The sequence below is a fragment of the Stegodyphus dumicola genome, chromosome X1 (genome assembly GCF_044657685.1).
Source record: "Stegodyphus dumicola isolate Sdum_Otavi_A_Nest chromosome X1, ASM4465768v1".
Lineage (NCBI taxonomy): Eukaryota > Metazoa > Arthropoda > Arachnida > Araneae > Eresidae > Stegodyphus > Stegodyphus dumicola.
Window position 1 is genome coordinate 22,982,124 of NC_140780.1, and position 21,479 is coordinate 23,003,602.

The following is a 21,479-nucleotide window of genomic DNA, read 5'->3' on the forward strand; positions in this document are numbered from 1 at the left end:
GATTATAATTGACTCATTTAATAATTAACCTTCTTGGATATTTTCCATTATAAGACAATAATGGTCAAAAAATTTTCTCTGGAAAGATGAATGCACCAGTTTGATACTTCCAGAGCGAAAGCATACTTTCTTAAACATCTCATTTCGATTGTGCTAAACGTTTTCGAAATATTAGAATTGCATCACATAGGATTATATATTTCAGTAAACAAAGAGCGAAATAGAACGACATAATAAAAAAACACTTTTAATTGACAATACTTACTTTGAAAACGACAGTACTGTTCTTAGATAAAAATAATTTTAAAGTGGCCACTGGCTCGCTAGCGCGTACATCTTTGCCCAGAAAATTGTGTGACGCGCGCAATCGTATAAAGAGAGAGGTCCTCTCTGTCTATTAATTTGTGCAATAAATATTTCTTATAGTGAGAAGAGATTTATTCTCCAAACCTCAAACTGAATATTTTTTACCGAAGTTCTTTGCGACTGAAGTACTGTCACACATTGAGTCATTGAGCCAAGAACTATAACTGCGAACCTGTTATTATAGATTTTTAAACACTTTTCGCCAAAGCGCAGCTCCAACGCGCCTCGGAAAAGCTTCGAGGTCTAGCCACTAATTTTCGTGGATTCCACTAATTTCTTTTTGAAGGATATTGGCTGCGTCTGCTCTCAGAGAAGCGGCAAAGTTGCAGGCCTTTGCTTCGGCATTCCATCCGTTTGCGTCCGCCAATACAGAAAACTGAGTCTTGCAAACTTGCCAGCAGGTCTTTACGTGGAGAGTTTCAGGTAAGACATACATAGAAATTTAAAGCCGCCAGAATTGTTTCCAGCTGCCACTATGGATTTCTCTTTATGTTGTCAACTTCTTTGGGGACAGCAGCAGAAATTCTGTCATCATTTTGTTGTTAGACAATAGAAAATCTTCCTTCGATCTGGTTTTCTACAGCGGAAACACTTTCTTGAATTTCTCCAACTTTATTTTCAACCGTGTCTGTCTTCCACAGCCTCGAATTTGTTTTATTATGGCAGTAATTTCGCTTTTCATTTCCTCTTGACTTGCTTCAATCTTTTCTAAACTAAATTAACGGCCTCTTCACTCTTTTATTGGTCCACTTCCATTTTTTTTTTTTTTTTGGCCCGCTTCCTTCTTTTATTAAACAACGTCCATTTCTTGTTTAAAGGACTTGACGAACCCATCTTTTCTTGGAGTGTAGCAAAATCTGTCAACTAAAATGTCTGTTTTAGTTGCTCATCCATCGCTCGTATCACCGGTGTTCAATTCTACGTTCAATGGATTGAATGCACATAGAACCGATGATTACTTGATGCATTTTTTTTTATCTTTCTAAAATCAATAAAAGCACTTTACATTTCTGGAGCTTTTCCCGCAAAAGTTCTCGTACAGCTCTTATCAGTACGATAGAGTATATTCGGTAGCTATCACTTCAAATAATTCAGAACGTGGAACACTACGCAATGCAAAGCACAGCTCTCTAATCTAAAAGCGAAACTCTTAATGAGATCTCTGAAGACTCTGAAATCAACTGGGAAACTGATCCTCTGTTCGATTTTAAATAGTTTCCCCCCCGTCCGCCGAGAAATTTCCAGTACCTTCGATTTCTTGAAATTGTTGGAAGGCAAACATAGTTACAATTACAAAGTGCTGAATACAATTTCGCAGCGATGAGTCCTAAATGTCGCCAAGAGAGTGTCAAAATTAGTCGCGAAAACCATCGTCAGCTTGTCGCTATCTGGCCTATATTGGCGAGATACCTCAACGTTAAAAAGACTTACCCATGTAACCTTATTTTACTGACAATACTTCGCATTGTGACGCTTTTCATACTACAAGAGATACTACAATTTACATACAATTTCACTAAAATTATTTAGAAAATTCGTAACAATATTGCCAAAAATGGCTCCCGACAGACACTTCATTATTCACAATACAACAAACAGCTATATTTAAGACAACAATAACACGCCGAATAAATACTAATTCAGAACTCAAACAACAAAAATCAGCGTTAATTTACAAAACTTTCACAGGACTAGTTTCGATGGTTTTACCGAACCATCATCTTCAGCTGCAAACCGCAAATGAACAAGATAGGAAATAATGTTTAGATAAGATAAGAAAGCCTGGACAAGAATAAGCAAGTGGCGCCATCTGTTGGCGAAACCAGAACTAAAACATAATTTCTCTAAAAGCCGAAGGCAAATTTGGATTGGAATTAGGATCGTTAACTAGAACAGAAAGATTTTTATGAATGTGAAATGCCTCTAGAAAATCCAGTTCTCCAATGGAAGATGTTTTTTGAATAATTTTGGCAGCAGAAAAATTGAAAGTGTGATTTTCGGACCAACAATGTTGAGCAACAGAAGACTTCTGTGTTTCCTTTTTTCTAACATATGCCTCATGTTCTTTGACGCGAAATTTTAAGGCTCTCTTAGTTTGGCCAATGTAAATTAAACCGCACTGGCAAGGAATCCTATAAATACCCCAGGAATTCATATCCGGAATGGGGTCCTTGAGTATAGAAGTTGGAATTTTATTGATGGGAGAGTAAACAACCCGAAAGTTAAATTTCTGCAAAATATGTGCAACTTTATAGCTAATTGATGGAAAGAAGGGAATGACAACAGAATTTTTATAATCTCCTAAAATAAGAGTGTGGCTTTTAGTGTGTTGAGATGAGAATTTTTTAACTGCTTGATTAATAATGTTGGGTGAAAAGCCCCTGTCAATAGCTATTGCTTTTAAATAATTTAGTTCTTCATCAAGGGCTAGTTTGGAGGAGCAAACTTGAAGAGCACGGAAAACATAGGAATAAAATGAAGCTAACTTTTGTTTAGTCGGATGACATGATTTAAAGTGTGGTGGAAGGCAAACCGATGAAGGTTTACGGTAAACTGTAGTACTGAAGTTGGATGTGTTACGTGTGACCAGAATGTCGAGAAACGGAAGAGAATTGCAAGTCTCAAGTTCAAAAGTGAACTGAATAGCAGGATCAATAGAATTCATTGTTGAAAGAACTCTATTTAAATCATCTTTATTACCTTCAAACAGGGTAAAAGTATCGTCTACGTAGCGGAACCATGCCGGGAAGTTTAAAGTTTCAAACAATTTTGATTCATAATAATGCATGTAGATATCAGCCAGGATGGGACTGAGGGGGCTTCCCATGGCTAATCCCTCAGTTTGCTTGTAATATTTATTTTGGAAAACAAAATGTGTTTGTTTCAAACAGAGTTGGGTGAGAGAAATTAGCTCATCAATTTCGATGCAAGAGAAATGAAATTCGCGAAGTCTGGTTTCTAGACATCTTAATGCACCCTCCACTGGGACATTGGTGAATAATGATTTTACATCAAAAGAAACCATGAGTAAATTACGAGGAGAAATGTTTTTAACCTTTTTTACAAACTCTATTGAATTTTTTATGGTGTAAATGTTATTGTCTAATAGAGTGGAAAATCTAGAAACTAAATATTTAGCTAATGGATACGAGGCAGTACCTAAATTTGATACAATAGGGCGGAAAGGAATACCACTTTTATGAATTTTGGGAAGAGCATATAATCTGGCACAATTCGCAACAGATGGGATAAGCGAATGTTTTAAGTTGCTTGAAATGATTTGCGAAGATTTGATCGCAGTTTTTATTTTGGATAAGTCCGAAGGTGAAGGATCTTTAGGGATCGGATTATATGGTCCTTCGTTTAAGAGTTTAGTGACACCATCGATGTAAGTGTTCTTATCCATGACGACTATCTGGCCACCTTTGTCGGCCTTTGAAATGACAATATCCGGGTTAGAATGAATCTCGCGCATTGTAGCTCTTTCTCTCGCAGTCAGATTTGGTTTCAAAGGTTTATTATTGAATTTCACGTTATGAGCGATAAGATGCCTAATCATTTCTTTCTGTGAATCTGAAACTTTACTGAACTTGAAAGCTTTTTCGATAGGAGCCAAAATCTTTGGAATCGAGGGTTTACAGGTTTGTGAGAAGTTAAAATTATATTTTAGAATTCTCTCTTGTTCTTCTGAAAGACTAACATTAGAAATATTAACTATTGGCTTGATGTTTACAATGGGAAGATTTTTTGAACTACTTGAACTGGAAGACTGTAAAAGTAGTTTTTCGAATTTAACTACAAGGGTGTTTTTATGACGGTTAACTGCATTCTCCGTTCTAGACCAAGACTTTTGTTCAAGGGCAGTGAATTTTGGATATGTTTTAGCGAGTTCCAGATGAAGCTTATAGAGTTCATGTTCAATTTTGGACAATTGTTGACGTGTATCCCTTATCACGGACCGAAGTAAGGCAAGTTTGCAATTTAACAGAATTCTTGAAACGCGACTCGAAGGTTTTTGATTAGATTTGATTTGAATAAAATTGGGGATCAATTTTTTACATTTACATTTAAGTAAAAAGTCAAGATGATTCAGGAATTTTTGCCGTTTCAGGCGTAATTTAGTGAAACGATTAACGGATGAAGGCATGATAAACAATGCAGAAAATCAAACTAAATTAACTGAGCAATAATAAAGTACACACAAAATAGCAGAAAAATCCCTCACTGAAATGAATAGAAAACAAAATGTTTGTAAGCAAAATGCATGAAATCAGACAAGCAAAGCACAATATCCAAATGTACAAAACATAAACATAACTTGAAAATTGCAAAAATGTACTCACCGAAACTCCTACAATCACAAAATGGCGGCCACACCGTGCAAAAAAGAAAGCAAAATGTAAGCCTGTTTGGGGCTTCTATAATTAAGACAACAATAACACGCCGAATAAATACTAATTCAGAAGTCAAACAACAAAAATCAGCGTTAATTTACAAAACTTTCACAGGACTAGTTTCGATGGTTTTACCGAACCATCATCTTCAGCTGCAAAACCGCAAATGAACAAGATAGGAAATAATGTTTAGATAAGATAAGAAAGCCTGGACAAGAATAAGCAAGTGGCGCCATCTGTTGGCGAAACCAGAACTAAAACATAATTTCTCTAAAAGCCGAAGGCAAATTTGGATTGGAATTAGGATCGTTAACTAGAACAGAAAGATTTTTATGAATGTGAAATGCCTCTAGAAAATCCAGTTCTCCAATGGAAGATGTTTTTTGAATAATTTTGGCAGCAGAAAAATTGAAAGTGTGATTTTCGGACCAACAATGTTGAGCAACAGAAGACTTCTGTGTTTCCTTTTTTCTAACATATGCCTCATGTTCTTTGACGCGAAATTTTAAGGCTCTCTTAGTTTGGCCAATGTAAATTAAACCGCACTGGCAAGGAATCCTATAAATACCCCAGGAATTCATATCCGGAATGGGGTCCTTGAGTATAGAAGTTGGAATTTTATTGATGGGAGAGTAAACAACCCGAAAGTTAAATTTCTGCAAAATATGTGCAACTTTATAGCTAATTGATGGAAAGAAGGGAATGACAACAGAATTTTTATAATCTCCTAAAATAAGAGTGTGGCTTTTAGTGTGTTGAGATGAGAATTTTTTAACTGCTTGATTAATAATGTTGGGTGAAAAGCCCCTGTCAATAGCTATTGCTTTTAAATAATTTAGTTCTTCATCAAGGGCTAGTTTGGAGGAGCAAACTTGAAGAGCACGGAAAACATAGGAATAAAATGAAGCTAACTTTTGTTTAGTCGGATGACATGATTTAAAGTGTGGTGGAAGGCAAACCGATGAAGGTTTACGGTAAACTGTAGTACTGAAGTTGGATGTGTTACGTGTGACCAGAATGTCGAGAAACGGAAGAGAATTGCAAGTCTCAAGTTCAAAAGTGAACTGAATAGCAGGATCAATAGAATTCATTGTTGAAAGAACTCTATTTAAATCATCTTTATTACCTTCAAACAGGGTAAAAGTATCGTCTACGTAGCGGAACCATGCCGGGAAGTTTAAAGTTTCAAACAATTTTGATTCATAATAATGCATGTAGATATCAGCCAGGATGGGACTGAGGGGGCTTCCCATGGCTAATCCCTCAGTTTGCTTGTAATATTTATTTTGGAAAACAAAATGTGTTTGTTTCAAACAGAGTTGGGTGAGAGAAATTAGCTCATCAATTTCGATGCAAGAGAAATGAAATTCGCGAAGTCTGGTTTCTAGACATCTTAATGCACCCTCCACTGGGACATTGGTGAATAATGATTTTACATCAAAAGAAACCATGAGTAAATTACGAGGAGAAATGTTTTTAACCTTTTTTACAAACTCTATTGAATTTTTTATGGTGTAAATGTTATTGTCTAATAGAGTGGAAAATCTAGAAACTAAATATTTAGCTAATGGATACGAGGCAGTACCTAAATTTGATACAATAGGGCGGAAAGGAATACCACTTTTATGAATTTTGGGAAGAGCATATAATCTGGCACAATTCGCAACAGATGGGATAAGCGAATGTTTTAAGTTGCTTGAAATGATTTGCGAAGATTTGATCGCAGTTTTTATTTTGGATAAGTCCGAAGGTGAAGGATCTTTAGGGATCGGATTATATGGTCCTTCGTTTAAGAGTTTAGTGACACCATCGATGTAAGTGTTCTTATCCATGACGACTATCTGGCCACCTTTGTCGGCCTTTGAAATGACAATATCCGGGTTAGAATGAATCTCGCGCATTGTAGCTCTTTCTCTCGCAGTCAGATTTGGTTTCAAAGGTTTATTATTGAATTTCACATTATGAGCGATAAGATGCCTAATCATTTCTTTCTGTGAATCTGAAACTTTACTGAACTTGAAAGCTTTTTCGATAGGAGCCAAAATCTTTGGAATCGAGGGTTTACAGGTTTGTGAGAAGTTAAAATTATATTTTAGAATTCTCTCTTGTTCTTCTGAAAGACTAACATTAGAAATATTAACTATTGGCTTGATGTTTACAATGGGAAGATTTTTTGAACTACTTGAACTGGAAGACTGTAAAAGTAGTTTTTCGAATTTAACTACAAGGGTGTTTTTATGACGGTTAACTGCATTCTCCGTTCTAGACCAAGACTTTTGTTCAAGGGCAGTGAATTTTGGATATGTTTTAGCGAGTTCCAGATGAAGCTTATAGAGTTCATGTTCAATTTTGGACAATTGTTGACGTGTATCCCTTATCACGGACCGAAGTAAGGCAAGTTTGCAATTTAACAGAATTCTTGAAACGCGACTCGAAGGTTTTTGATTAGATTTGATTTGAATAAAATTGGGGATCAATTTTTTACATTTACATTTAAGTAAAAAGTCAAGATGATTCAGGAATTTTTGCCGTTTCAGGCGTAATTTAGTGAAACGATTAACGGATGAAGGCATGATAAACAATGCAGAAAATCAAACTAAATTAACTGAGCAATAATAAAGTACACACAAAATAGCAGAAAAATCCCTCACTGAAATGAATAGAAAACAAAATGTTTGTAAGCAAAATGCATGAAATCAGACAAGCAAAGCACAATATCCAAATGTACAAAACATAAACATAACTTGAAAATTGCAAAAATGTACTCACCGAAACTCCTACAATCACAAAATGGCGGCCACACCGTGCAAAAAAGAAAGCAAAATGTAAGCCTGTTTGGGGCTTCTATAATTAAGACAACAATAACACGCCGAATAAATACTAATTCAGAAGTCAAACAACAAAAATCAGCGTTAATTTACAAAACTTTCACAGGACTAGTTTCGATGGTTTTACCGAACCATCATCTTCAGCTGCAAAACCGCAAATGAACAAGATAGGAAATAATGTTTAGATAAGATAAGAAAGCCTGGACAAGAATAAGCAAGTGGCGCCATCTGTTGGCGAAACCAGAACTAAAACATAATTTCTCTAAAAGCCGAAGGCAAATTTGGATTGGAATTAGGATCGTTAACTAGAACAGAAAGATTTTTATGAATGTGAAATGCCTCTAGAAAATCCAGTTCTCCAATGGAAGATGTTTTTTGAATAATTTTGGCAGCAGAAAAATTGAAAGTGTGATTTTCGGACCAACAATGTTGAGCAACAGAAGACTTCTGTGTTTCCTTTTTTCTAACATATGCCTCATGTTCTTTGACGCGAAATTTTAAGGCTCTCTTAGTTTGGCCAATGTAAATTAAACCGCACTGGCAAGGAATCCTATAAATACCCCAGGAATTCATATCCGGAATGGGGTCCTTGAGTATAGAAGTTGGAATTTTATTGATGGGAGAGTAAACAACCCGAAAGTTAAATTTCTGCAAAATATGTGCAACTTTATAGCTAATTGATGGAAAGAAGGGAATGACAACAGAATTTTTATAATCTCCTAAAATAAGAGTGTGGCTTTTAGTGTGTTGAGATGAGAATTTTTTAACTGCTTGATTAATAATGTTGGGTGAAAAGCCCCTGTCAATAGCTATTGCTTTTAAATAATTTAGTTCTTCATCAAGGGCTAGTTTGGAGGAGCAAACTTGAAGAGCACGGAAAACATAGGAATAAAATGAAGCTAACTTTTGTTTAGTCGGATGACATGATTTAAAGTGTGGTGGAAGGCAAACCGATGAAGGTTTACGGTAAACTGTAGTACTGAAGTTGGATGTGTTACGTGTGACCAGAATGTCGAGAAACGGAAGAGAATTGCAAGTCTCAAGTTCAAAAGTGAACTGAATAGCATTTACTCTCCCATCAATAAAATTCCAACTTCTATACTCAAGGACCCCATTCCGGATATGAATTCCTGGGGTATTTATAGGATTCCTTGCCAGTGCGGTTTAATTTACATTGGCCAAACTAAGAGAGCCTTAAAATTTCGCGTCAAAGAACATGAGGCATATGTTAGAAAAAAGGAAACACAGAAGTCTTCTGTTGCTCAACATTGTTGGTCCGAAAATCACACTTTCAATTTTTCTGCTGCCAAAATTATTCAAAAAACATCTTCCATTGGAGAACTGGATTTTCTAGAGGCATTTCACATTCATAAAAATCTTTCTGTTCTAGTTAACGATCCTAATTCCAATCCAAATTTGCCTTCGGCTTTTAGAGAAATTATGTTTTAGTTCTGGTTTCGCCAACAGATGGCGCCACTTGCTTATTCTTGTCCAGGCTTTCTTATCTTATCTAAACATTATTTCCTATCTTGTTCATTTGCGGTTTTGCAGCTGAAGATGATGGTTCGGTAAAACCATCGAAACTAGTCCTGTGAAAGTTTTGTAAATTAACGCTGATTTTTGTTGTTTGACTTCTGAAACAGCTATATGCCATCAACGTATCTGCAGGCTGTTAAATTATTGTGAAGGTTACATGACCTTTATAATTGTTCCTCAAATGGTAACGAAGGTTGTGATTATGTATGCATTTGCCTAAAGACCATCCTCTACGCACGAAATTTTCAGAAATCTGAGCCGAATGAAAAATATATTTCTTCCGCAAAAACTATGTGGTTTTAGTCTGGTACGTTGTTAGTTCTGTCACAGCAAAAATGTAAACGGTGCTCCGGATAGATGCTATCCAGACTTACAATGGACTCCGATAATAGAGTTCAGTGTTTTTCGTAACGCTACGCTTCTTAAAGATGTGGGGAAAGAATTCGGAATGGCTAATAGGGAAGCTTTCAGTATACTTTTGACAGCTCGCCTATCATACGATCTTTCCGAGTTGTCGTCATTCGAGATACATCTTCTTATTGTTATACAAAAGCACTGTCTGATGGTTCAACTCTATGGCCCTTATAAAGGGTTTTTCTTTGGAACGATGACTAATTTCTCTGAAGGTGCGGCTGACACGACCTCTGCTGGATTCGGTGATGTCTTAGAAACATTTTCATTTGCTTTTGAAAGCAAATCTAACCCATGAACACTTACCCATACACTAACCCATACACTTATTACGGAACTCGCTAGTTTTTTGTCTACATTGTTTTTCCTTTTAGTCACAAAGAGTACCTCATGTATAAATTTATCTGTAAATATAATTATTTCTCAAAAAACCGGAAGTCCATTTGAAAATCTCGATAATTTAAGGCCCTTCGTATAATTTACATTCTTACAGAAATTTCATTCTTTTTGAGATTTTTTAACTAATACAGCAGAATGAGCTCTGGCCTATTTTTAAAGTTTCTTTGCTAGTGAACACACTTTGAATCACTTATTTTGAGCGATGTGAGAAAAAACTATTTTTGCACTGCGACAGGAAGTTACTTCATAAATGAACATCCCTGTATTAATCTATATATATAAACTTAAAGCATCGAAATGAATTAGTAAATTGGAATAAAAGCAAGGCTATTCCTCTATAATATAAATAATTGCAACCCAGTATAAGAGGTTTAACACAGTATAAAATCCAATCCAATTAAAGAAAGAATTTCTAGTAGTACAATCTCGAAAAATATACAAAATTATACAAATCAAAATTAATATCCTTTTATTGAATCTCTAATTCACAATTCATCAGGGGAAAATGAATTAAAGCTTCATAAAAGTCGATTAATATGTTTTGTTCTCCTGCCCCATTTTGAGATCAAAAACCGCAAAAAGATTTCATCAAATTTTTATTAAAGGCTTTAAAATTCATATAAAATCGAAAACCTCGAATCTCAAATGTACCAGAATTTTTCCAACACATTTTCGAAACACTTGGAGAAAACAAACATTACATAGACAGCCAAAATGACAAATAAAAAACAATAGAACTTTACATTATGCATATTCAAATTAAAAAAAAACCAATAAATATATGCTAATCCGAAATTCAAAAGCAAATATAAATAAAGAGCAAAACTAATAGTTATTTAAACAAACTAAAAATTTGGGAGGTCTCTGATTATGCTAAACTAAACTTTTAGGTACTTTTCCGTTTTGCCGGCGCAAGCGATAAAGTCGCTAATAATGGTGCAACCGATGCCAAACGGAATATTCTCGCTGGTAACCATTTACGCCTCATTTTCGAAACAAGTCGCAGCTTTTTCTTATCAGATTGATTGTTTCTTTCAATACTGACATATAATTACATAGAATTTTTATCAGATAGTTCAGTTTTATGTCCTAGGCCATTTTCGGTAATTAAGTCAATTAGGATGCAATCACAGCGCTTACCCGAAGCCGAAAATATAGAAAAGGTAAAGTCAAGAGTTAAATTCATCAATTCTAATGAGAATGCATTAGCGAAGTAAAGCACTGCAGTTTTACATAATTTCTGAGTAAGCTATTCGTACGAATTGAAATATTTCTTGCATTTAAACTTGTGTTCCAAATTAAGATTTAACTTGAAATTAATGTAGATAATTACTGAGAGCATTAGATTTTTGTAGAGAGTAGTTTACATGAGATGAGATCGCTTGGGGTCACGTGATATGAACCGGCGAATCAGGATGCTGAACCATGAAAGCATAGTAAATTCTTAAATTAATGTCTTTTTACAAATTTATTGTCTTTATTTATCGGTTTTTTATAAAATTTTAAGCGATATTAAAATGTTTATGCCTTTAAAAAAAGAATTCTTAAAACTAACTTTTTTTTTTTAAATATTTTTTATGTGTATACTGTATGTTGTCGCCAATAAAGTCTGCTTGGCGAGATTTGCGCCGGCGAAACGGAAAAGTACCAACTTGGGTATATCAAGAAAACGAAAAATTGTACTTAGAAATTTCTAGAAATAAAAAAGTCAAATCTGAGCTACAAACAGCTAACATATTAATCGACTTTTATAAACCTTGAATTCATTTTCCCCTGAAAAGTTCTAAATTGGATTAGGATTAGGATTATTCAATTATGGCAAAGCACACTAGGGCTATCTGCCTAAAGGGAGGGATGCCTTCGTGGAGGACTCTCTAAAGGAAACTGGCTCGTATACACGTTACACATGGGAAAAACCACGAAAACGCCCATGCAGCCAGTCCGTTCGCGGGATTCGAACCTCGAACCGAACTACCAGTGTTCAGCGTCTTTATCGCTCGTGGGCCAGTTCTAAATTGGAGTTTTAAGAAAAGGAGATTAGTTTTTATTTGTATAATTTTGTATATTTTCTCTTTTAAAATAAGGAAAAAAAATAACAGTATATTGTTGTACGTTTTCGTTACTTTTTACAATGTCAAACAAGTTTTTGATTTTTAAGAAAAATGTAAAAAATATGTCGTTTGTGTACTGTTCTACACATTTCAGTATGTAGTCTGTATTACAGTGATAGTTAAGTACATACTGTACTCCATTATCATATTATATAATTCAAATCAACTAAGAATTAGAATAATGCAAATTAATTATCAACAAGCACTTCACCTAAAAAGAAAAGCAATAATCGGAATTCCGGATATCTGGAGTTAGGATAACTGAAGATCTACTATAATTAGCGCATTTTAAATTTTGTTGCTTTTTTAAACTTTTACAGCATATCTTCAAGCTTAGCAATGAGGAAAAGAAACGAATTTGAGTTCTTATTTATTAAACACACGCTTTTATTTCATACTGTATCGCAACTGTACAATTCTATGATTTTTGTTTATTTTAACAGGCTTGCTCCTTTTAAATCAGCAGCTTTCTAATAAGGAAAAAGTACTCTCGTTTTAGTTTGAATCTGTAATCAGATTTGAGTTTTCTATTTCAACGGACTCTTGAGGAAAATTGTAGGTGGAAGAAGGATCAGAAGTCGAAAAAAGGGACTCCTACTACTAATGATGTCGATTTGTGGATTTGGTCAGTCATAATTTCTTAGTGAATATATCATTATGTTGAGTGCTTTTCGTAGTCTTAAACGAATCGCAATTTTTCCCGGAACGTGCATTAAACAAACACCGCATTAAATTATAAAAAAAAATCAGAAATCACATGGGGGCATAGTAGCTTTTCGAAAGGTATTTCGAACATAATAATAGAAATTTTCGTTAGATTTATGAAATGGATGGGCTGAAGGAGGTTTGACTCTGCTGGAGGTAACTAATTGAGTTCAGCTTAACGGGCTCACGCAGCCTTGAATAAAACACTCGTTATGTAAACAAATTGTGGCCTCACGCACTAATTTTTAACGTTTCGTGTGTAATATAACTCTTCGAGATTTTACAGTTTTCTTAAACGTCTTTTGAAAGACGCAGACGCTTAATAGGCTACGCATTGCCAAAATACGATAAATATGCTCTATTATGGCCATTAAAAGCATGACACATAAGCAAAAACTGCTTTGTTGTGGTTTAAATCGCTGTTATAAACGTATCTATTTCTCAGGTCACGATCAAACAACATTCATCTTTGAATTTACTGCATTTGGAATGAAGCTCGTGCATAGATAAGAAAGAAATAATTTGCTTTGAGCAAGTAAAACAAAGAGAAGAAATATATTTGTTGATTCTACAACTTTACAATTGGAATATACCGAAGTAAAATGTAAACCTGGATATTGTTGCAAGATATGCCATAAGGGAAAGGAGTAGCCATACACTATGAAACACAATGTGAACCTAATTTTTTATACTAATTAGCTCACAAATTGCTTGTAATGTATTTCACAACAACAGGAAAAATCAACTGCTTAAAACTACAGGTAGTTTAGTAAGCGGAAAAAATGTATATAGCAACACTAGTTAAAACATCAAAAATACTTAACATTGTAAAGAAAAATTATTCATACACTTAATTACTTCTATTTTCTCGTATGCAGTTTTTTGTTATCATAGCAGAAACTAGTTACTGCTTAGGTCTGCTCGTTTTACATGTTGTGAATCTTTATGTTTTCTGCGAAAACAAGCGCGAACAAGTGAAACGCAGATTGATGTCGGATATCTCATTTCAAAATTGTTCAAAAATAGAAAATTTCTACAAGAAACTGTCAGTATGGTAAATAAAAGATACGATACTGTGAAATATATTTTAAATAATAAAAAAAAGATCAGGATTTTAGAAAATGAGTACTACTATAGGAGATTATCGAAGCTAAGGGGAAGAGACGAACAATTTATTTTGAAGAAAATTAAATTAAATCCTTTGTATGATATTCTTTGATTGCGTCAAAATTTCCAAAAGAGAGAGTTTCTTACCAGAACAGTTAGAAATTTAACAAAATTCTGGATATCGTGATTTTGTAGCGTGTCAAAAACCAGCCATAAGTAAAATTAACAGAGAGAAGATATTAGAATTTGCGAAAAATTCATTAAGGAGCCTGAAGAATTTTAGGCTCAATTAATTTTTACGGATAAAAGTAAACTTACTCTTCAGAAATCAAATGGATACAAGTTACTACGTGCGAAACCATAAAAAAGGAAAATATACAAACAACAATAAAACATTATGGTGAAAATAAAACGGTGTGGGGGTGTATGGCTGCAAGCGGTGTTGAAAACTTCTACGTGTATTAAGTGTTGGTATTTTTAATATATAAGATTTATCTAAATATTTAAAAAAACAATTTGAAATAAAGTGCGCAAAAGCTTGGTATTTCTGGAAGTTTTTACTTCAACAAGATAATGTTCTCATAAAACTTGAATTAATGAAGGAGTGGTTGCCATGCAACCACACCACATATTCTGAAATCTTCCTCACAGACACTAGACGTTAGTTAACACAATCGAATAGGGAAGATATGAAAAAGACATTTCAAACGTGCTTAATATCAAATTAACAAGATCTTGAGAATAATTTAGTGTCAGAATGGGGAAAATTACCGGAGAATTTTGTAAATTCAATGCCTAAATGTTTCCAAGTTATTACTGACTCAAAAATAATATTGCAATAAGTATCTTTTTTTTTTTGCTTAATTTTAATATAATGTTATGCGAATGAATACATTTTTCTATTAATTTTTTCACAATATTAAAAAAACTTTGAATTTTATTACTCTTCTACGTTGGCTGTGTAAACTATGTGCTGTAATATTTTTCAGTGATGATTTAATTCATTTAAATATAAATCATCATATTTAAATTAACAATTCTTCATAAAATTTTAAATTGTTTTCAAACCATACAAGTGTATGAAAATTCTTTCTCTGTTTCTTGAGAAATATTTATAGATCAAGTAGGGTATTCGAAAGTAAATATGTATTAAGCTCAAAAATAAATGAAGAAAAGATATAGAGGCTTAAAATGTAGAGGAAAATTAAAGTCTTTTAAGTGAAATATACATATAAATGTAGAGGAAAATTAAAGTCTTTTAAGGGAAATATACATATAAATGTAGAGGAAAATTAAAGTCTTTTAAGGGAAATATACATATAAAATATATATGAAGAGTCTAATCACGGGTTAAATAAATAATATTCAAAATGGAATAATCTTCATTATTAGGATGCATACAGAAGGATTTCGAAATAAATGAGCACAGGTTTTTATTTATTGAGAAAGAGGACATAAAATTAAAAAGTATGAAGCATGAAGAAGTCCAAGTTGAACAAACACAGAGTTATGTGCTGCATTCAACAAATAGAATAATGTTGAGTAAATAAGAACGAAGAGTTTCTGAAGATAAGCTGACGTGTTTCATTAAAAATAATAAAAGGACATCTCTTGGTAGTTTTTCTCTTTTGTATAGTAATAAGTAAGCACTAAGTGAGAATGTGTCTGCTTATGGCCCTACTCGACAACAAGTTGCAAAGAAACGAAATTAGGAAACTTTTTAAATTTGATTTATGAAAAGGAGGAATTGCATAATTTGTTTCACTCCAACGTAAACTGCTAGAAGTTTCTTTTAGAGACAATGACTTGTCTGTGATCACATTTACTATCATCAGTAGTGGCAAAAATCCCAAAATAGTCTGCTAATTATAAGGTGAGCAAGAAAACACGCTACGTGTTTGCGGAGCGAACGAAAATTATCTTGTCTTATCTGACACTTTGCACCTGTCACCACAGAAATCAAACGTCAGTTGAGGTTGGCCGTTTGACAATTAAAATGTTACCTTTATCTAATTCCTGCGTGAAATTCACATATCTGTTTTTTCGTGTTGAAATTTTTGTGCACTTTTTCGCACTTCTTGAAAGAAGTTGTCTTCATATCCTGTCACAGTCTCTAACACTAACCAAAGACATTTCTTGAAAAGGAAAAATGCACATGAGCGTACCGCATGAGTGTATGTCTAAGACGCTTGGATTTTCCATTTTGTTACAGGTTATCGTGATGCTTTAGAAAGTTTTCATGATTCGAAGTTGATCAGGACCTCTGATTGGAAGAGATAATTTCAACAATTAGATATAAGTAATAAAACAAAGACAGTTTTCAGAAACTAAACTATTAGTGACTGTTACTGATGGTTTTGTATGCACAGAATATCTCTTAGTATTTAATAGGAAATAATAAAATTGTAGTATTAAAAATAAGGATATTTTTAAAAACAGATTTCTGCAAGAGGTTTTTAAGCAAGAACATACATACGCAATATAGATACAGGGAAGAGTTTTTTTAAGGACTGCGCCTAAAATATAAGTGCAATTTAACACATAAATTTACTCTGTCAAGTAGTATCCTGTAAAAATAAAAAATGTTAGATCTGAGCAGAAAACGAAGTAGCAGTTTCGTAATATCAAAAAAGGTTTGAATTCGAAAATAAATAAATTAAACAGCAAAGTTCCAAAAACACACAAAAGAATGAATTTTTGTATTTTTTTGAAGGAAATTCTTTGTTCTGCATTTGCTTTTTCAGTTGAATTCAGCTTATACAGTATACTGTGAAATCCCAGGATTGTGTCCGAGTGAGATACTGTCAAAGAAATATTCGCTTCTTTTAAACCTAACTGAGAATATTGAACTCATTTTTACCATAAATAAAACAAATTTGTTAAATACTCTTCCTAAGTTTTTGAAAGTTATGCAAAACAGATAATCCGATTTAGAGAAAGGAAAGCTAAGTTTAATAGCGCTTTTACTCATGAAAATTTTAATTATAATTTTTAAAGTAAGTTTATCCTTTTTAATTTTAAATAGTGAAGGCTATTCTTGTGTATCAACTTTAAATCCTTAAAAATAATTCAAGGTCACTTTTCGGAAAATGTACTGCGAAAAGCTGACACAGAGGTTTATTTCACATTTCTTATGTTTCCAATGAAACTTTCAAATGCTTTTATACTTTAGAAGTTACTGCATGTTAAACTTTTATTTACACTGAAAATATTTACTTCTCTCAAATGTTCTCTGTTTGGAGTCGATGTAAGTTATTTAAACATAATGACTAGACACTTTCTTTCTTTTCAATTACAGACAAAGCAGTTTTAATATAACTCGAATGAATATGATCATCTTTCCTATGGTTAATGCTGTTTCTTATAATTAGTTATTGTAGTTGAAGATGTCCAAGATAATCTCTCATATAAAAGTAATTATAACAGTCAATTTCAGTTACATGACTACATGTTATTTAGGCAGATTTTTATATGGAATAAATTTTACAGAACAAAACGTAATAAAATGATCATAGGTTTTATTACTTACTCGGGACATAATGTTATTTAATCGGGACATTCACTTGATTAGCAAATCACCTCATGCTGAATATTCGTTATTTATAACCCTTGCAAACATTTTAACTTTACGAGGCAGATGAATAATATTTAATTATATGTTTACACAGAATGAAAAACATTTCAAGCTTCTATTCCTGTAAAATTAAGTTTTTCTTTTTGTTTCTCGTGAGAAAAATTGTCTGTTATATCGTTCGCAATAAAGATGAAAGCTTATTCTTCTTTGAAACAATGTTTTAAAATATTTAGTAAATTTTCAGAATTATGGTAGCGATTTATGGTGAAAAAGGAGCTTTACCAAAGGAGATAGAACGCCTACCAGCGGCCAAGCGGTAAAGCCGCTGAACATTGGTGGTTCGGTCCGGGGTTCGAATTCCGCCAAACAGGCTGGCTGCATGGGGGCATTTAATGCAGAGATTTTAGATAAGAAAACAGGTTGAACAGTATCGAACGGCGGATTCATTTAACTATTAATATTTTAACAAAAGAAGAAAATATGAGCCTTGAAGTCAGTATCCGTTAAAAGTTTATTTACTAAAATGCGTTATCGATTATTGTAATTATAGTTTTATTTTAACTTTCGGATTCTGGTTTTTATTATCACAACTGAAATGTGTTATTTAGCTCAAAAACAACATCTTTTAAGACGTTAATATAGTTTGAGAGCAAACTATGTTGAATGCTACTCGGAGATACAACAACTTTAGATAACTGTTAATAAAAACTGCTCATCACAAATGAAATGTGTTATTTAGCTTATTTAGCTCAATAACAACATTTTTTAAGACGTTAATGTAGTTTGAAAGCAGATTATGTTGAATGTTACTCGGAGATACATAACTGCTAATAAAAGCTGCTCATTAATGATATTTTGGACTAGTAAAGAACAGCAAATACACACGTGCAAGGATTTGAAGCAACTTGATTTTATATCCTTTCTGTCTAAAATCAGTAGATGTTGCGCGTACCTTTTTTATTTTTAGTCTCTATTTCGAAAGTACCCAAGTGTGATAACTATTGCTCAAATTGTAGAGAAACAAAGATTTATTTAGCATTCTTGATTATTTGAGCTTAGATATACCAATAAAGTAACGTGCCATGCATAAGTGGACTCGATTTACATTTTCATAACGATTACGTTCTCATTTGTTGAACCATTTTCTACGCTCTGGTCAAGAATAGCGGATCTCCATTTAAAGAACAGGTTGCTCTTTTTTTTTTATCACTCCACACTTATTTCACTCCTAACTTGCAAAGGAACGTTAATGAGAGACTTGCTGAAAAATCGTGATTGGTTCGCTGGTTTGAGCTATTAAGCTTTTGTATGCCCTCTTCCCAAGTACCAGAAGATCTCCCTCTAGGCTGGAAAAGGACTTTTTTTTTTCGCTTAACAAGGACGCTACACTTCGTCTAAGCTATCCATAAGAGATCTCGCTAAAACGCCAAACTGATAATTAAATTGGCGACGCAATGATATATTGGATACAGCCTAGTGAGCTGATAACTAGAAAAAAATTGAGCATTTTGCACATAGTACTGTTATCTGTCTTTCAAAAGATCATCTATCTTTTAGGAAGACCACCAGGGCTTTTTCTCAAGTAAAAGACAAGTTGTACGTTATTTGTCTCCCGATTAACAACAACTCTATTACAAGTGACATTTCAGCTGTTAATTACAAAAACTATGTTACGTTGGAGGTATTGCAACATTCTGGCATTTTTATTCTTATTTAATTTAATATATCCACTTTTGCGATTGTATTAAAGAAAATATATATATTACGGTGAAACACCGAAATCTGGAGAATGTCGACTTTCACCGGTGAATGTTAACATTCACATAGTCGCTTGGTGTATGTCCGAAATATTTTCCAAATACTCTTATTTCTGACTTACACCGGTAAATGTCGACATTCACCATGTACTAATGGTGAATGTTGAACATATAAGAATATTATATTTCCTTCTCCGTAATTCATTCGCGAAAAAACGCAAAAACGCACTTGAGACTCTTGAGACTCAGAATAAGAACATAAGAACTTAAAACACACAGTACATTCAAAACGAGAAAGGAAAATAATAGAAGTTATAAACTTACGAAATTATGTGATTCAAATCTTATTTATTGCAACAACTTAAACTATTATGACACTTTGATTTGCACAAGAGGACCTTGCTTTTACAACTGCATTTATTTGTGGAACACTTCTTTCTGGAATGGCAGCGTGTACATATACTCCTCTCTTTTCGACCTACACCAGAGCATATCTGTGATTGTCGACATACACCGGTGAGGGTCTGAATGTACAAGAAATATTCGATCTTTCACCGACGTATTTGGTGAATGTTGACATTCTCCGGTGAAAGTCGACATTCTCCAATTTAGGTCTTTCACGGTAACATATACACATAAGTCTTAAGTTTATTGCATTTGATTTTAGATCTGCTGAAACTGGATAAATGTATAGTATCTGCGTATCACTTAAGTATGAAAACTGATAGTTTTTTTAATACATATTTAAGCCGCAAAACAAGGGCGTGCCTCCATTCGACTCATAAAACGAAATGAAACATTTAAGTTGCGTTAGTGTAATGATAAAAGCATAGTTCTTACAGCGGTACTTGTATTGCTAGAAATTTCTTCGCATATCACTCTGAGACTGAAAGGTAAATAGATGTTGAATGAGTAAAAAGCTGCACTTCGTGACTGGGTTACGCATTTCTCTTCTTTGTATCACTGGACATTTATCTCTGCTATTATTTTAACAGCTTTTGCAGAAAGGAAGATCATGAATTCTCTGCTGGTTTCAGGTAGGCAAAGTTTTAAAGAATGTAATGGTCATCATCTATTTTCGTTTGCATTTGGCATTCTTTTTTTCAATTCACAGATGGATTTTGTCTAAAACTCACATACAAATGGTTTCTTTTTGTTTATGCTTTTTCTTTGAGGAAATCCTTCTTAATCGTTGTTAAAGGTTGTAAAGCAAGATTAGTACTCCGAATTTTATAGCCAAATTCTGTTGTCGAAGATGGTAAAAATGCTGCTTATAGAGAGCGAATAACTGTTAAAATAGGTTATTACTTATCTAATTAACGTATGTTTTTTAGACAAAAGATTCTGCCTTTCAATTTTAGGCAGAAGCCGCTCTTTAATGGAGAATTTTTATTGCTAAGTTTTATTACGATCATAACTTTTTCGATATTATTTTAGCTTTGCTTAATGCTCATTTTAGTTTGCTCATTGTTAGAGTTCCTAGCTTTTATTTCGGTCGCTATTATTAGTTTATTTTTGTAAAAGTCACTAACTGTAGCTTCAGATTAAAATTCTTAACGAAATCTGAATTCTTCCTACAAAGAACTAATAAAATGAACAGATTTTATATACAGAATTTTATTATTGTCAGACATTACATAAAACTGATTTTAACTCTTATTTGACCATAACCGTCAAAGTATCTTCCTTCATCCCTAAATAAGGTAGGTTAATTAATTTATTTTTACAACTTACGAACGAAAGAACTGTTTGGTTTAGAAGAGATGTCTTCATGGAGCGTATTTTTGAGAAAATTGGCTGCTATTCAGCTTACATATAAAACCATAAAAACTAATGCAGCCATGTGCAGGGAACAGAACATCCTAAAAAAGGGGGCAGATAAAGTTTTAAACGTTAAGATAATTATTTCATAAAACGTGATTACACCGACGGCTGAGCAGTTAAAAAGCCATGAACTTCAATAGTTTGCACTAATTTTTATTCCCCGCTATTGAACAATCCTTTGTTTTTCTCCTGCATGTTTACTTTAGAAAAGAACTATTTCACCTTAGAAATGTCTCTCAGACGGTTCTAGGAAAACACCCACAGGAAAAAAGCCCACAGGAATAATGCTCATAGGTATAAATACTCACAAGAAAAAAGCCCACATGGAAAAATGCTCAGTTAGAAATATACTCACACGAAAAAAAGCTCACATAAATACATACTCACATAGAAATAAGCCCTATGATAAATAAAATAGGTAGAAATATCCTTACATTAATCAATCAATAATTAATCGATTTGAACAT

At 33.5% G+C, this 21,479-nt stretch overlaps 2 protein-coding genes across 2 annotated transcripts in view; one reads left to right on the plus strand and one right to left on the minus strand.

The window, feature by feature from the left end:
• LOC118187434 (DNA (cytosine-5)-methyltransferase 3B-like) overlaps nucleotides 1-21,479 on the minus strand; it is a 487,890-nt gene that overhangs the window by 319,288 nt on the left and 147,123 nt on the right. The window lies entirely within an intron of this gene.
• Nucleotides 1-21,479, plus strand: part of LOC118187428 (organic cation transporter protein-like) — a 231,287-nt gene that overhangs the window by 168,805 nt on the left and 41,003 nt on the right. The window lies entirely within an intron of this gene.